Below are 17,801 nucleotides of genomic sequence, written 5' to 3'. Positions count from 1 at the left end.
CGTCACCTTGTCGATGAGGTCAAGAAGGCAATTCGTCGACGAACTCTCACCACTCGTCAACAAAATTCAGAGTCGCCCAAAACATCCTCTCGGCATCTTCTTATCAACGAAAACTTCTTTACAATTTCCATTTTCCTCTCTCTTTATTATTCAAATATCAATATTTTTCGGGCCATTACATAGTACATATACATATACTGGTTTAACATTAAAACTAGATTGATAGCATTTCTCTGAATTCTGACATATCATAGTAAACACGACCTTGTGCCAGATAAAGTACATAATTACGGCCTTGCAACGGCTATCAATCATGGCCTTGTGCCATACATATTATACATACTGAACTGAATAAATGTACTGTTTATCATAAGTGCTGAAATCATAATTTCCTATAATATCCATGTTTTTCCTGAAAATAATTATAAACATGCCTTTTGAGTAAATCTGACTTAGCATAATACAATATATGCAAAATAATATTCATGCCACACAAACTGAATAAAAACATGAAATCTGTTCTAGAACTACATTTTCTGACATTTTACACTAAAAACATATTCCTGTGTAACAGCAGTATGTTCCCAAATATATTTTCCCAAATATACTCATACATAATACATGCTTTATGAATATTAATCTGCTATTAAATAATGATAATTTTCATGAAAAATTACTATTTTAGTTTACTCCCTTACCTGACTACTGAAAAGCTTAAAAAATAACTAGCCCTGCACCCACAGGGTTCTCAACTCAATACCCTGAATACAATATTTCCCCTGACAGAACTTCAGTATCTCTCCAAATACTACTTTTATACAACTCTAGAAATGACAAATATTCATTAAAAAGCCTAAGATAACCAATTTACCATAAATCTAGAATGGTATCCAAGTTGGTACTACCAACGATCTACTCCATCAGAATTGAAGAGAAACTTCGCAGGAGTAGCGTGGCGGCTTCGGATCATCAAATCGACGAATAATCGGGCCAAAAACCTAGAGAGAAGGTAGAGGGAACGAATAGGAAAGAGAAAATCTAATTTTCTTGAAAAATCTGCACAGAAATCTGAGTTTGGGACTTTTATACACCTGCCATGAAAAATCACCTCGTCGACGAGGCCATGAAGGGATTTCGTCGACGAACACTTACTCCTTGTCGATGAAATTTTGGCTTGAAAGCAGCCCTCTCGGTAACTTCTCGTCGACGAAACACATGTCCACGTCGACGAGCCCAATTTCCTCCTTACAATTTTCTTTTTGATCTCTTTTCCCTTATTATTAAATTACTGTAATTATTTGGGTCTCTACAACTTCAATTGCATCATATGGTTTAAGAACCCTGAGGACCAGATGTGATAAGAGCACGATACCGTTGTCAATGATTGAGATAGTGCAACCACACTGTTCTGGATAGAAGTGTTGGTATTGAAAAGTCGATTTGACCATGGAAGGGTTGTGTACCCTATGGAGTCTAGACCAAACTGGGTAGGCAAATCGGACTTGCAGACATGAGGTTTGACTTAGCCTGGTGGTAGGGCAATCAGAGTTAGGTCCAATCTTCGGATTGCACAACCCGATTATGAGGGTTTATACATGATAATGTTGTATATCCAAAAGGGGGTTTCTTCTACGCATATATGTGAATTTATGTAAATGTGGTTAGTTATCGAACTGTTTTATATTATGAAAAAAAAAAGGTGTATTTTTAGCTGTATAAGTGTGAGTTATACTATACAAATGTCATATCTATTAGATAAAGTAAATTAAAGAATGTGTTAAAGTTCATTAAAACTCATGTTAGCCACACACTGATACTAATTTATTTCGTCTTACTGAGAAGTGTCTCTCCCCAGTAAATATATCAATTTTTTAGGACCTATAGGAAATCGAGTCTAGGAGCTCCGGAGCGGGACGTGGACGATCTAGCCGAGGGTGGGCTTAGTAGGATACTATTTTGTTATGCTTAGTGGTTTTTGAACATTCTAGGTTGTATAATGTTTTAGGAAATTTTAGTATGACTGGTTGAGAATTAGTCCTATGGTATGTATGGTTGTATAAATATGTTTTACTTCCGTTGGTTGTATGTTCATGTAAATGATAGGATGGTATGAACTTGGACCCTACTACGTTCGTGGATGTTGACATTGTAGTATCAGAGTATTTTAGGGTTATTTATAAAATATTAGCACTTTAGGCCCCACTGGGTTCGGAGTGCTACAATTGTGGTATCAGAGCCTAGGTTGCTAGGTTCTGCAAACTCTAGAGGATAATACTACCAGATTATAGGAATGAGTGGTGATAAGGGTAGGAATTGAAATGCCTCGAACCCTTAAACCCGGGTCCGGTGCGTTATACCTGATCATATCCTCATAAATCATATTCCAAAACATATGCAGTGGAAAAACATGATCATAATCTCCATATAACATAATACCAGAGTTTACTAATTCTAATTATAATTTATAATAAATCATCCAACACCTACATTTCCATAATTACATATATCTCCAAAACATTTCAATATATTCACAATTTTCTTTTCTCCACAGACTTAAAATATAAGGACGTAAAACATATATATTTGCATCCTATAATTAAAATAAAAATATACCATTTTCTTTTACTATTTCCCAATAATGTTATAGAACCTCGAGCTCTCTAAGCTCGATCTCGATGAAATCCTGAAAAAAAAAAAAGATAAATTTATATTCGGGTGAGACACATCTCAGTAAGGGAAGAAACCATATATTAAAGCAGTGTGTGGCCAACATGAGTTTATATATAACATAATATTTAACATTTGAAAATCCTTAACATAATTTTCGAAATCATTTCTTGATCCTAATCAAACACATGCAAATATTTAACCCACGAGATTAACCGAGGATAAGGGTGATTACCCGCCCATACAAGTAGCACCCCTCTACTCTGATACTTAGGCAACCCAAAGGTCACAATTTAAGCATACCAGGGCACTCACCTTACTCAGTAAGCCCTCAAGTGTTAAATTGATCTCGTACTCATACAGTTCATACAAAAGTTTACCGGCAAAGGCCCTAAGGATAGGGAAATCTACCCGCCCATACAAGTAGGTTCCCTCTGCCCTAGTACGTTATGCGGCTACTGCCACATCTGTAGCTTCTAGTGCACTCGCCTTACTCACCAAGCCCTCAGGCGAAAGGTACGCCTCGCCCAATCATAACATGTTCTACGTACATAGATACTTCTAATATCATAATACATCATTCTTTTCTATCATTATTCAAGCATACACATATGTTCATATTCATGGCTTAACATTGCATTGCATTTCACTTTAAGTGACTCTTTCCCATTTTACATTGTTCACATTTCACATTTCATTTCTATTCCATTCATTTCCCTTTTCATTTCATTTTCATTTCATACTCATTTTTATTTTAATTCATAAATACTCGCCATCTTTCCAGCTATGGTTGGTTAGCTTCGGCATCCTTTCATCCGTGGTTGGCATCTTTTCAGTCTTGATTGGTTAGCTTCGGCATCCTTTCAGCTGTGGTCGGCATCTTTTCAGCCGTGATTGGTTAGCTTCGGCATCCTTTCAGCCGTGGTCGGCATATTTTCAACCGTGGTTTGTTAGCTTCGGCATCCTTTCAGCCGTGGTCGGCATCTTTTCAGCCGTGATTGATTCCATAATTGCATTAACACTCACATGTAGCAATTTCATATATCATTTTCATGCTCATTTCATTTTCTGTATATCTTGCATCTCGTGTATATATATATATATTATAATTCCACACAAAATTCTATTTTACTCATGCCACACAATTTAACAATAAAATTCATACAATGCCTATAAAATAAGCCAACCAACATTTAATGTTTATATGCTGAAAATACCTTTCATTTCTTACTTAATTATCCTGAAAATATTTCCCACTTTCATCAGTTCATTTTCGCATATACATATCTAATAAACAACCCTAGACTCGAAAGAAATATAATTTAAATGGCTGGCATTTTACCCATACCGAAACATATACACGTACATATAACATAATTTATTTTTCCATTAAATTCATAAAAATTCTAATTTAATATATATTTTTTCCCTTACCTGGTTTCTTGAACTACGCCAACAAGGATTCCGAAAAATACTTGCGGCGCTCACCCGGACCCTGAAATTAAATTCCTAATTCCGATAAATTATTCGTGAATAAAATATTATTTAAATATTTCTTAGGGTCATAATTCCTAAATAAATAATAATACCCTTAAATTTAGCCAAATTGCCAAATTTCCTAAATCCCACTCTCGCTTTAGAGTAGGGTTTAGAAAACCCCAATTGACAAATTACATACATCAAAATGACGATGACGACGACTAGGACCCCGTGGTGGTGTCCGTTCGTCGATTTAACCACATATTAACGGCGAAATTGAGAAAATGGGGAAAAATTATCTTTCCCCAGGAGCAGTGCCTAAACCGTTCCCATGAAAAATCTGCTCAAGTAGAAATGTCGGCAGCGGAACCAGGAATCCAACGGCACCTTCCGTTTTTCGATCCGCTACCAATTCGCCAAGTAATTAAGAGAAGAAGAGAGACGGAGACGGAGCGGCCGCACGCAGGAAATAAAACATTCAGGGGAGGGGGGGCGGCCGTTGATTCTTCTTTTTCTTTCTTCTTCTTCCTTCTTCTTTCTTCTTCTTATCTCATTCTGTCAGTAACTTTATATATATATATATATATATATATATATATATATATATAATATATTACTTTAACTTATAAATATATATATATATTAACTTACTTACACACACACACACATATATATATATATATATATATATATATTCATATATCTTATTTTAATTATTTTTTTTAAAAATCCAATACAATAAAATTTAATTTAACAACTAGTTGTTTAATTATTTAATTTATCTTAATTTAATTTAATTTCTTTAATTTTATTTTTTTTCTTTTCCCCACGTCATTCCTTTTATTTATTTATCTGTTATTTTATTATTTTATTTTTCAAATTATTTTAATCCTTTTAAATTTTCGGGTCTTTACAAGAATGGGTAGCCTAGGTACAGTAAAGTGGGTTAGGTATAAGGTGGATAGTAAATCAGAGTACTTGAGAGGTTTTGTCTGGTAGCCTAGAGGTAGAATTCCCTTAACGGTCTTCTGTGGTTTTTTGGAGGCAACGGTCTCAAAAAAATCATGGCAAACCATTGACTATTTTGTTTTTGAGCGGTAAGGCAAACCTTTAGATTGAGAAGTTTGAAAGTCAAATGATTTATTTGTGCAGGAAAAGTTTCTCGGGAAAGGTCTAAGTATCTTAGTACGGGATATAGGGGAACTTTATAGTTATAGCTAATCAGCTATATAGGTAGTTTTCCACCAATAGAATTATAATAAAATTATTCTTTCCCCTATTTTCAGGATGAATCCTAGAGGTAAGAACGTTGATGCCGAAGGGAATAACAATTTGGAGGCTTCTAGTGAGGAGGATATAGACACCTCTACGGTGTTGTGAGTTCTAGCCTGACAGGTTAAGGCAGAGAAGAGGAGGGATGACAAAGGATAGGACTAGCCTGACAGGATAGGGCAGAGAAAAGGAGGGATGATAGAGGATAGGACTACCCACCTGCAAATCGAGACTGCACCATCAAGCAGTTCACCCGTATGTAGTCGCTGGCATTTGTTGGAGGAGCGGACCCAATCGCGGCTGAGGATTGGGCTCAAGAGATTGAAGAGCTTCTGGCTGTCCTGCATTGCACCTATGAGAAGAGGGTATAGTACGCCACTTTCAAATTGATTGAGGAGACTAAACGATGGGGTAGAGTAGTGAACCTAGTCAAGGAACAGAGGCCAGGACCTGTAGCTATTACCTGGAGCCGCTTTAGGGAGATCTTCTTCGACAAATATTTCCCTACTTCCACTTGGGAAGCCAAGGCGAAGGAATTTTTGAATATGATTCAGGGACACTTGAACGCACAGTACTACGCGACCAAGTTCATAAAGTTATCTCGTTTCGCCCCGCACATGATCCCGGATGAGCCTAGGAAGGCCCTAAGGTTTGAGAGAGGACTGGGATAGGGCATGTACAATCAGGTTGTGGCATTTTAGGTCTATAATTTTTTAGAGTTAGTTGATAAGGCCACAATGTTGGAGACCAGTCTACAAAGGAGTGCGGAGATAACGAGTCATAGGAAGAGGCCCTTGCCTCCTAGTTTTTAGATGAGCATCAGTCGGGGTACATGGAGGATGCCCGATGACTACAACAGGAGGTTGGACCTCGAGCTCCTCAGGGAACTCAATCACACACTCCTTGCCCCAGGTGTCATTAGACGCATTGAGGCAAGTGGTAGGGTAGATCAGTTGGTTGTTACCAATGTGGTAGACTTGGGCACATAGCACAAGACTATCGTGCACCGCTTAGTGTTGTGCCCGCACCTCGTCAATTCCTGGGACATAATCAGGCACCCTGAGGTGGTCACCAGAGGGGCACTGCCCAGACGCGAGTATATTTGTTTACGCCGAGAGATGCAGAGGACACCGGCAACGTGGTGACATGTACTATTTGATTTTTGTCGCATAAAGCTATTGTGTTGTTTGATTCAGTGGTACACATTCATTCATGGCTTGAGAATTCGTTAAATTGTGTGGGATAGAGGCTCAGCCACTAGGCGTCGATTTATCAGTGGCTACACCGATAGAGACCGTAGTAATGTGTATGAGGGTACTTAAAAATTTTTTTGTCAGTATTCAGAAGAAGACGCTGCCTACTAATCTTGTAGTTCTCGTCATGCACAAATTTGAGGTGATTCTGGGGATGGACTGGCTAGCTTCTAGTTATGCTAGTATTGATTGCTACAATAAAGAGGTAGTGTTTAGACCTCTAGGGGAGCGGGAGTATAGATTTGTCAGGTCGCGTGTGTTCACCTCGCCATCGATTCTGCTAGTCACGCAGGCTAAAAGGTTACTCTTGAGTGGGTGTCGGGGGTACCTAGCTTGGGTAAAGGAAACACCAGAGGGGGAAGTTAAATTAGAGGATATTCTGATAGTAAAAGAGTTTGCTAACGTATTTTTGGATGATTTGCTTGGATTACCTCCTGAGCATGAGGTGAAGTTCACTATTGATCTATCTCTGGGAATGGCGCCGATCTCTAAGGCTCCGTACATAATGGTTCCAGCCAAGTTGAACGAATTAAATGAGCAATTGCAAGAGTTGTTGGATAAAGGGTTCATCAGGCCCAGTGTATCTCCATGGGGAGCCCCTGTGTTGTTTGTTAAGAAGAAGGACGACTCAATGAGAATATGCATCGACTATCAGGAGATAAATAAAGTGTCGGTAAATAACAAGTACCTGCTACCGCGTATTGACGATCTGTTTGACCAGCTTCAGGGAACACAGGTCTTCTTGTTGATCGATCTCCGATCTAGGTGCCATAAGGTGAGAGTTAAGTCAGAGGATGTACCGAATGCTGCTTTCTAGACCCGGTATGACCATTATGAATTTTTGGTTATGCCGTTCGGAGTGACGAATGCACCTGCTACATTTATGGATCTAATAAATAGGGTCTTCCACTAGTTTCTAGATCAGTTTGTAGTGGTGTTCTGATGACATACTGGTCTATTAGAGGAGTCTTTAGGAGCATGAGACACATTTGAGGTTGGTACTTTAGGTACTCATAGAAAGGAAACTCTATGCTGAATTTAAGAAATGCGAATTCTGGTTGGAATAAGTTGCATTTATGGGACACGTAGTATCTAGGGGAGGTGTTTCAATGGACCCAAGCAAGATAAAGGCAGTAGTTGATTGGGTGAGACCAAAAAATGTGCATGAGGTTATAAGTTTCTTGGGTCTGACAAGATACTATAGTCGGTTCGTAGAGGGATTTTCTAGACAGTCATGTCCTCTGATACGGCTAACAAGGAAGGATGTAAAGTTTGAGTGGATTGGTGAGTGTGAGCAGAACTTTCAGGAACTGAAATAGCAACTGGTCACTGCCCCAATTTTGACCATTCCATCAGGAGATATTGGATTTGTGATCTACAATGACGCTTATCATAAAGGGCTCGGATGCGTAGTGATGCAACAAAGAAGGGTTATTGCATATGCTTATTGGCAACTTAAGGAGTACGAGAAGAATTAACCTATGCATGACTTGGAGCTGGCAATAGTGGTTTTTGTATTAAAGATCTAAAGACACTACCTATATGGTGAAAGGTGCGAGATATTCACAAATCAAAAAAGTCTTAAGTACATTTTCACGTAGAAAGAGTCAAATATGAGATAGAGGAGATGACTTGAGTTGATAAAGGACTATTGTAACAACCTGATTTTTTTTTTTCCATATTGCTAAAAACATAGAATTACTTTGATACCAATAATAACATCCATAATGTCATCTTGGACCCAAAGTGGGTACCGGGGATACTTGTCTATAAATACATATTATCTATGAAGTGGGAAAACATAATATACTTGAACCTTATATACAATACCAGAGTTCTATTATCTCCATAAATATACATGTGCATCCCCAAAAACCATAAAACGTCATAGGGATTATACAAAACACATCTCCTAGCTCAACACTTACCTTGAATCTAGGACTGTGCCAACACCTCCTTTACATTGGAGCTCACTCCGCTCGCTTGTCTGGATCTCCTGAAATGTTTGAATTCTGGGGTGAGACACCTCTCAGTAAGTGGGATAGAATATCATTAGTGTGTGGCAACATAAGTTCTAGCATGTTATAAATATATATACTGCAAGTAATTTAGCTGTAATATATATATCAACTGTAACTGATAAATCATGGAAATATGTATTTTTAAACATAAGCATACTATATCATAATAAATTTTCGTAGCATGTAAATCATCTCTTATATCTGTATATCATTGAAATTTTTCCTTAGATTGATAGTTAGTTGATATCATGTATTACCCCCACATGATTGGGTTGTGTGACCTGTAAGCGAGACTTAGCAATGGCAGGTCTACCACGCTAAGCCAAAACTGACTTGTCTGTAAGTACGATTGGCCTACTCAGCCTGGTCTAGATTGCCAAAGGGGCACACTACTCTTCTCTGGGCTTAATCGATCATCCAATCACCAATACTCTATCTAAAATGTGTGGTGGCAGTAATCTAAACTGATAGCTACAGTACTGTGCTCTGAAACTAAACTAAGTCATTAGGGTTCTGTTATCATATAGTACATTTCATAAATAATTGTAACATAACTCGTTTCATGTTTTAGTGTAAAATCTGTCATATTAAAATTTCTGAATAAACTGTTATATATATCTGATCATGGCACTGGGGTGGTTGAACTGTCACGGCATTGGGCCGGCTGAATTGTCATGGTACTGGGCCGGCTGAAATATCATGGCACTAGGCCGGGTAAAATATCACGACACTAGGCCTGCTGATCTGTAATAATATACTGTATAATATCGTATTTTTTGTGATGTTTGTGTCATTCTAAAAATCATTATCAAACTGCATTTGTTCTGTGTAATCATAAAATATTCTGGTCTATTTATACGTACTATAAAATAATCACACTCATGCTACACAAGTGAGTCTTGCCCTATAATATACTAACTGTAATGACCCGAAGAATAATGGTATTTAAATAATAAAGAGGGAGGGAAATATAAACGAAAACAGAAGGAGGCAGTAGACTTTGTCGATGACATTGCACTTTGGGAGTAATAACTAAGGAATTTAATCAAGGACTCGTCGACGAATACAGGGGATTCGTCGATGAGGATAACACAAAGTCTCGTCGACGAGGGTATGTATCGTCGACGAGAAAATACCAAGAGAATTTTTGGGCGACTCTGAATTTTGTCGACGAAGGGGAGAGTTCGTCGACGAATATCTTGTTGACCTCATCGACGAGGTGACGTGGCTCGTCGACGAAGCCCAGTGTATAAATAAGGCCAACTTTCATTTTTGGCCGAAATCTTGCACAAACATTTCTCTCTCTTTCTCCTCTACGCCCCTCCTACCTTCTCTCTACGATTTCAGGCCGGATTCTCGCCGATTCGACAATCTGAAGCCACCACGATGCTCCTGGCGAAGTTCTCTCCAAGTTTACTGGGGTAGATCGTTGGTGGGGCTGAGTTGGAAACCATCCCAAATTCAGGGTAAGGCTTTCTACTCAGTATTTGACTATTTGACAGTTGTAGAAAGTGTAGTATGCGTAGAAATACTGAACTTTAGCTTTGAGAAATGTCATTTTCAGGGTGTTTTGAGGAATCAGGTAAGGGAATAAACTAAGCTAATATTTTATGAAAAATATTTATATTATTACAGCATTTGACTTCAAGAAAATAAATATATTTATATATGTTTTATATTTGGGAAATACTGCTAAAAATGATGGTACGTTGAATATATGAAAAACCTGTTTTGTGTGGCATGAGTTGAAATTAATATGAAATACTGTTTTCTAGGAATATGATAAAGATATGAATTTTTATAATGTGAAAACCGGCGTACGGGCCGAGATTTTTGTATATTTGTCGGCGTATGGGCCATGCTATGGATATGATTTGCCGGCGTACAAGCCGTGCTATGGATATGATTTGCCGGCGTATGGGCCGTGCTATGTATATGATTTGCCGGCGTACGAGCCGAGCTATGGATATGATTTGCCAGCGTATAGGCTGAGCTATGTATATGATTTTTCGATGTACGGGCCAAACTATGGATGTGATTTGTCAACGTACGAGCTGAGCTATGGATATGATTTGCCGGTGTACGAGCTAAGCTATGGAAAATGTGAAATACCGGCGTATGGGCTGATGATTTTCATGATATCCGTATATATGCAAAATGATATGAATGATTTGATAATTAATATGAAATAACCATGTATCACAGTTTCAATATATCCTATATGTTATTAGAACCTGGTTGGCTTGGTTTAGGGTAGCACTTGCACAATACCGATACTATGTGTTCATGATTTATCATGATATTTATGTTAACGCCACTGTACGGAGTGGTGTGAGATTGGATGGTCGATGTGGTTTTTAAGAAGTGTGAGCGCCCCTGGTGTACAGACTAGGTCTGGCAGACCCATCGGACTTACAGACTGTACTTTTGACTTTGCAGTGGTCGGCCAACCATTGTCAGCTCCCGCCTTCGGGCCACACAACCCAATCATGTGGGGGTAATACATGACAACAACCAGCTAACCTACCAGGATTGTTTTTATATTATTATTATATGAGATGAGTTATGCTATGAGAATACAGTATGTTCTGTCATGTTTTGATTATACATGTTTTCCCAAAAATGTTATATATACAGTTTTACTGGTTATGTTTATGAATATATGTATACCGTAGAAATGCTCATGTTGTCACACACTAGTGTTAGTTTATTTCCCTTACTAAGAGGTGTCTCACCCCGAATTTCATAAACATTTCAGGAGCCTTTGATAGGAGAGCGGGTAAAGCTCCGTTGATTTAGTACTATTGATCTGCCCTCTCTGAAGGGTAAGTTTTGGTAGGGACGATTGGATTTTTGTGGAAATGTTCATAGGTTTTTCTTTTGGGATGTATATGCTTAAATACAGTGGATGTAGTAACTCTAGTTTTATGATGGATAATTTTGTATTTATGATAGTATGATTGTATGTTTCCTGCTGCTTAGGCTTCCGTTATGTGTTCTGATGTATCCCTGGTACCCACGGGTCCAGGTGAATTATGATCTGCTAAGTTTTGTGAAAATGGTTTTATTATTATGGAAAAAAAAGGTGAAAATTAAGCAGGTCGTCACACTAATTGCTTGGGGAAAACATATTTTTTTCTAGAGTTTACTCAGTCCAAACATCATATTTCCAAAAAATATATACATTAATTCATAAGTTCCATACCCATATACCTAAATATCTAGAAAATCATATAAATATTTTATATAATCAAATACTGTATTTTAAACGGATAGATTTTCTAAAAATACCTGACATAATCTATGCCTTTACTCGATTCCATAACAAAAGCCTGCAAGGATCTTAAAATCGTGCCTGCGGCATTCACACAAAGCCCTGTATCTATAAATCCTAATTTAATCAACTCAACCCTAGAATAACTCTCATTTAACATTCCTATGCCCACATACTTCAAAAAATTACCTAAACTTTAAAAACAACTTTTTTACCCTAGTTTTGGAGTGGCGTCTAGAATGCATGATTTACGAAATCACTCTGATTAAATTGGAGAGAATCGTCGCCAGGATCCCGAAATGACGTTTATCAGCTGACTCGGGCTTGTTTCGAAAGAGAAATCAAAGAGAGAAAAAGGGTGGAGGTCGTAGCCCTAAGAGAGGAGAGAGAGAGGGTTTAATTTTCTAACATTAAAATAATCTTCATCCTTTATATAGGCTGTTGGCGCAGGGGAAACCGTCGATGGTTTGGCCTTTTTAATCAAACCATTTTTACTATTTTACCTTTTACTGATCCTTGGTAACTAAAATTGTTGACGGTTCTTTGAGCTCCACCAAAAACCGTTGACGATTTGGCCTTACACCAAACTAATTTCTCCTTTTTCGTACTTATTATTAATATTATTATTAACATTTTATAGGTCTCTACAACTATGACTGCTCCATTAATTACCACACAGGGAAAAGCTAACATGGTAGCAGATACTTTAAGTCGGAAGTTGGTGAATGCGTCAGCATCGGCAGTAGTAACTCAACAACAGATCAAGATGGATCTGGAAAGGCTTGGTGTGGAATTTGTGGAAAGTAACCATCAAGGGTTTATTACTAGTCTAGTTGTTCAACCGACCTTGTAGGACAGAATTAAAGCCACTCAGATGAAAGATGTGGATTGGTAAAAATTATGGAGAAAGTGCATTGTGGGTTAGGAATAGGTTTTAATATTTCAGACAACGGAGTGTTGAGGTTTTACACCCAGCTGTGTATACGTAAGGATGTAAAAATTAAAAGGATAATTCTGGAAGAGGCTCATCACTCTCTCTATACTGTACATCTAGGGAGCACAAAGAAGTACAAGGATTTGCGAGAATCGTTCTGGTGGAACAATATAAAGAGAGAGATTGCCTGGTTCGTGAAACAGTGTTTGACATGTCAGCAAGTGAAAACAGAGCATCAGAGGCCAGCAGGACCACCGCAACCACTTTGTATTCCTGAGTGGAAGTGGGAGCATATCTTTATGGACTTCAAAAGGGGATTGCCTTCGACGTTGCATGGACAAAATGCTATATGGGTAATAGTGAATCGTTTGACTAAGACCGCACACTTTGTTCCTATGAAAGTCATATACTCCATTAATAGGCTGGCAGAGCTATATATGCAAAAGATAGTCCGACTTCATGGCGTCCTAGTATCCATTGTATTCGATCGAGATCCACGGTTCACCTCCTAGTTTTGGAGGAGTTTGCAGAAGGCCTTGGGATCTCAACTGAATTTCAGTATTGGATTTCACCCATAGACTGATGGACAATTAGAGAGAACGATTCAGATATTAGAAGATATGTTGCGGGCTTGCGTGCTGGATTTCAGCTGTAGTTGGATTTAGTTTTTGCCACTTGTGGAGTTCGCCTATAATAATAGTTATCAAGCTAGTATTAGAATAACACTATATGAAGTGTTGTATGGTCGAAGGTGCCGATCTCCACTGTATTGGTACAAGGTTGGTGAGTGGCAGATTTTTGGACTGGAGCTTATTCAGCGGACTTTCGAGAAGATCAAATTAATCAGGTATAGAATTAAGATAACTTAGAGTCGACAAAAAAGTTATACTGATACTCGTCGACGAGACTTAGAGTTTGGGATAGGAGATAGGATATTTTTTAGGATTGTTTCGATGAAGGAAGTTATGAGGTTTGGAAATAAGGGTAAGTTAAACCCTAAGTACATCGGGCCATTCGAGACACTGAAGAAGGTTGGTCCGGTTGCTTACAGGATAACATTGCCCCTAGCTTTATCTATGATCCACGACGTTTTTCACGTATCGATGTTGAGAAAGTACGTCCTAGGCCCTTCGCACGTGTTAAGCTATGAATTCCTAGAAATCAGAGACACCTTGTCCTATGAGGAGATATCGATTCATATTTTAGATCGTAAGGAACAAGAACTCCGTACTAAAAAGATTCCGTTAGTAAATGTGCTTTGGCGTAACCACACAATGGAAGAAACTTCATAGGAGTTGGAAGAGGAAATACGTCGGAAGTACTCGCATCTATTCAGTGAGACCTAACCCTAGGTAGGTAGGTACGATGGTTCAGGTAATAATTTGATTATATATATACTGTGTTTTGTGCAGGTTGTCCAGTTAAGCAGGAGTGTTTGTAATCCATAAATTTTGGGTTTAGTGTTTGAGTGGTATTGGGAGAATTTAGTTGATCTACTTGTAATCTCCCAAAGACCATTATTGTAACCACGGTATTCCTCCTCCATAAGTGACGGTAATTAATAAATTTGGAATGGGGCTGCCATGTGGGTGGCTACCGACTCTTCCTAGAGTCAGATAATCGAATTGGTAATTCCAATAGTGATGATAAGTATGAGTTAACAAATTTCGAGGATGAAATTTTTATAAGGGGGAAAGGATGTAGGAACCTGAACCAAGAAAAAGAAAATAAAAATAAATAAAAGAGAAGAAAAACAAGGAAAGAATGGAGATGGTTTGGTTCGGCATCAAACCGTCAACGGTTTGAAGCCATCTTAGAAAATCGTAGATGGTTACAATAACTGAGAGTATTTTAAGTGCCAAACCATTGATGGTTTTGTCAAATTCAGGAAAATCGTCGATGGTTTCCTGTGGGCCAGCTTGCCTATAAATAGAACTTAGGTAATTTTTCATTCAAAATTTTAAAACTTCTCTCTCTCTCTCTCTCTCTCTGCTAGGGGTTCAATTTCCTCTCTCTCCTATGCGTCTCTCTCGCTCCTAAAGTCTCTCGAGGCTCCGTCTAGCCCTCCGATTATCTCCCTTGTCTTTCTTGACTTGCCAACGACCTTCTCCTCGCTGTATTCAAGAATCGAGGAATTGTTCCAGGGAGCGAGATAAGGAGTTTTTCAGGAACAGGTAAGGGGAATAGATTATGTCAACTTTTTCTTAAATTTAAACCGATTAAACTCGACTCGTGTATGTTATATATGATTTTATGAATGATTCAGGTATATGAAACTGATAATTTTACTTATTATACGTATTTGGGGAAAAACCAAAGTGAGTAGGGTTGATCATCTTCCTTTTCCTTATTAAATGGGTATTTTGATCTGAGTAAAAATTATGAAGATGACCAAACCTAGTTTTTAGCAAAAATATATATTTCCCAAGCAGTGTAGTATATCATGATTTATCAATTAAAAGTCGTGTGGCATAAGAATTATTTATATGTTATTACACCATTGAATCTTAGTTTTTTTTATAGTATTATACGATGGAAATGTGATTTATACTGATTGATGGAAATACTGGAAATGTGGTGGAAATGGTGAAAATTTGAAATGACGGTTGAATGCCGAGATTGATATGACGATTGTATACAGGGTTTTGATAAGACGATTGTATATCGGGTTTGATAAGACGGCTGTATGCCAGGTTTGATATAACAACTGTATGCTGGGTTTTGATGTGACGGCTGTATGCTGGGTTTTGATACGACAAGTTTTATACTAAATTACGAAATGAGTTTTTTATTACTTAAATTGCATTATATGATTTAAGAACCATGAGGACTAGATGTGATGAGAGCACGATACCATTGCTACTGATTGAGATAGTGCAACCACACTATTCTAGAATAGAAAGAAAGACTTAAGACGAGATAGATCTCTTGAACTGAATAGACTTATATTAATGTTTCTTAATTTTCCCTCCCCGAACACAAGGGTCGGAGCTCCCTTGTATAGCAAGTGACTGCTAATGGGTAAGCACAACTTGTTTTCTTAAAAGCAGATGTCTGACATAAAGCAAAAGCTAAAAGGATAAAGGAAGCGACAACACATGCTTTGCTGACTCACTTACTTTAAAAAAGAAAAGAGGGGACAACACATGCTTGTTGACTCACCTTCAAATAAAATAAACTACTGACATTTTAATAAAGTAACTTTTGACTAAACAACAAAAGATATGACCCGTCGGATTGCCCTTTCGACGAGGCCTGAGATATGATATGGTTTTGGAAAAATGTCTGATATAACCCTTATGAGTAGTCCGCTCAGTCTAGCGTGAGATATGATGACACCTGGACTATCATCTGAGCCGTTCATCTTGTTCTCCTTCAGAGATCTTTCAAAGTACTAATGATTTCTTCATTGTACTGCTTTCTTGCTAACTCTACAAGTATAATCTGAAGATCGCTCTTCATGGCCTGGGTTGAAGGAAGATGATGCTGCCAGTTTTTAATTTGATTAATTATTTTCTTTGCTCCAATAACAAATTCTGCTAAATTTGCTTCTTCAAATTTCTAAACTTTCCTTCAATAGCAATCAAAATTTCATGATCTGTGAAGAATATACAATCTAAAGTCATCCTAGCTTCTAGAAGATAAATTCCCCATAAATTCTGAACCAATTCATAGAATTTCCAGTGTTTTTGGAAATCCTCCCAGTCTGGTTTTTCTTCATGAAAATTTGAGACTGCTTCGTCCTTCCAATCTTCTAGAAAAAAAATTCCAAAACAAAACTTTTCTTAATTTCATTTTGATTGGTTCAATGTAGCCAATCTACCATAACCGTCCTGGATTAGTGAAGTTTAGCACATGTTTTACCATTGCTGGTAGGAAATCAAAAGCTTGTCTTGTTTTGTTGAATAAAAAAAACTGGACTTCTCCTGTCCTTAAGACCTTTTGCACTGCTATTAGCAGTTCAGGGTTTATATTTATGGGAATGTATAATTTTGGAATACACAAACCACTTCTCATCCAAAACTGCTTCAATTCTGGATACTTTGAAATACTTACTATCACGTTGGTAGTAAAATTGTATTTCTTCAACTGAATCTCCATTTCAACATTGAGTTTAATCTGTTGATGAATGAGCTCAGATGTACTTCCCCTGTTAACAATCCTGAAGCTTTTCTGAAATAATTGATTCAAATTCTTCCAATATTTCTACCACTTCTCTAAGATTAACTGAAAAAGATGTATTTGTTGTAATTACTGGACTGTTAATTATCCCTTCTAGCAAATTTCTCTTTTCTTTTGAGATTTTTGAAGTCCTTCCTAGAAAATCTTCGATAACAAAATCAACTTCGATTGTTTCTTTATCCTTCTTTAATTCTGAAACATTTTTGTTGATTGCAACTGAGTCATTTCTCTACCTGCCTTCTCCTTTTATCTTCCTGGTTCTAGGGTTCTGGATGCACTGGGTGCTGTAATGTCCATATTGGTTGCAGACGAAACACTGAATATGACTCTCTGGGTCTGTCATCCCTCATAGACGAGCTTCCCTTCTTCATCTGGTTCTATTCCAGAACTGGAACTAGTCGTTCTCTCTTATGAGAAACGCTTCTTCTTTCTTTGCTACTTCCTTCTCGCTTTCTAGAGTTGAAAGTTATTTGTATTTGTTTGTCAACAAATCTAGTAACTGAGCAATCTGCCACCTTATGCCTTTCCTGACAAATCAGACATTTGGAATGACTGCTACTGCTAGTGCTACTGCTACTGCTTGCCATTAGATCTGCAAGAATTCAAATATCTGGTTAGAGTATCAGTAATAATATTATCTCTTCCTTTAATATGTTTTATATTAAAGGAGTAATAGTGTAACTCATTTCTCTATCTAACCAATCTTGTTTGAATGTATC

Source organism: Malania oleifera, chromosome 2 (genome assembly GCF_029873635.1).
Source record: "Malania oleifera isolate guangnan ecotype guangnan chromosome 2, ASM2987363v1, whole genome shotgun sequence".
NCBI classification, from domain to species: Eukaryota; Viridiplantae; Streptophyta; class Magnoliopsida; order Santalales; family Ximeniaceae; genus Malania; species Malania oleifera.
The sequence above is the reverse complement of the archived record's forward strand: the minus strand, read 5'-3'. Positions refer to the sequence as shown.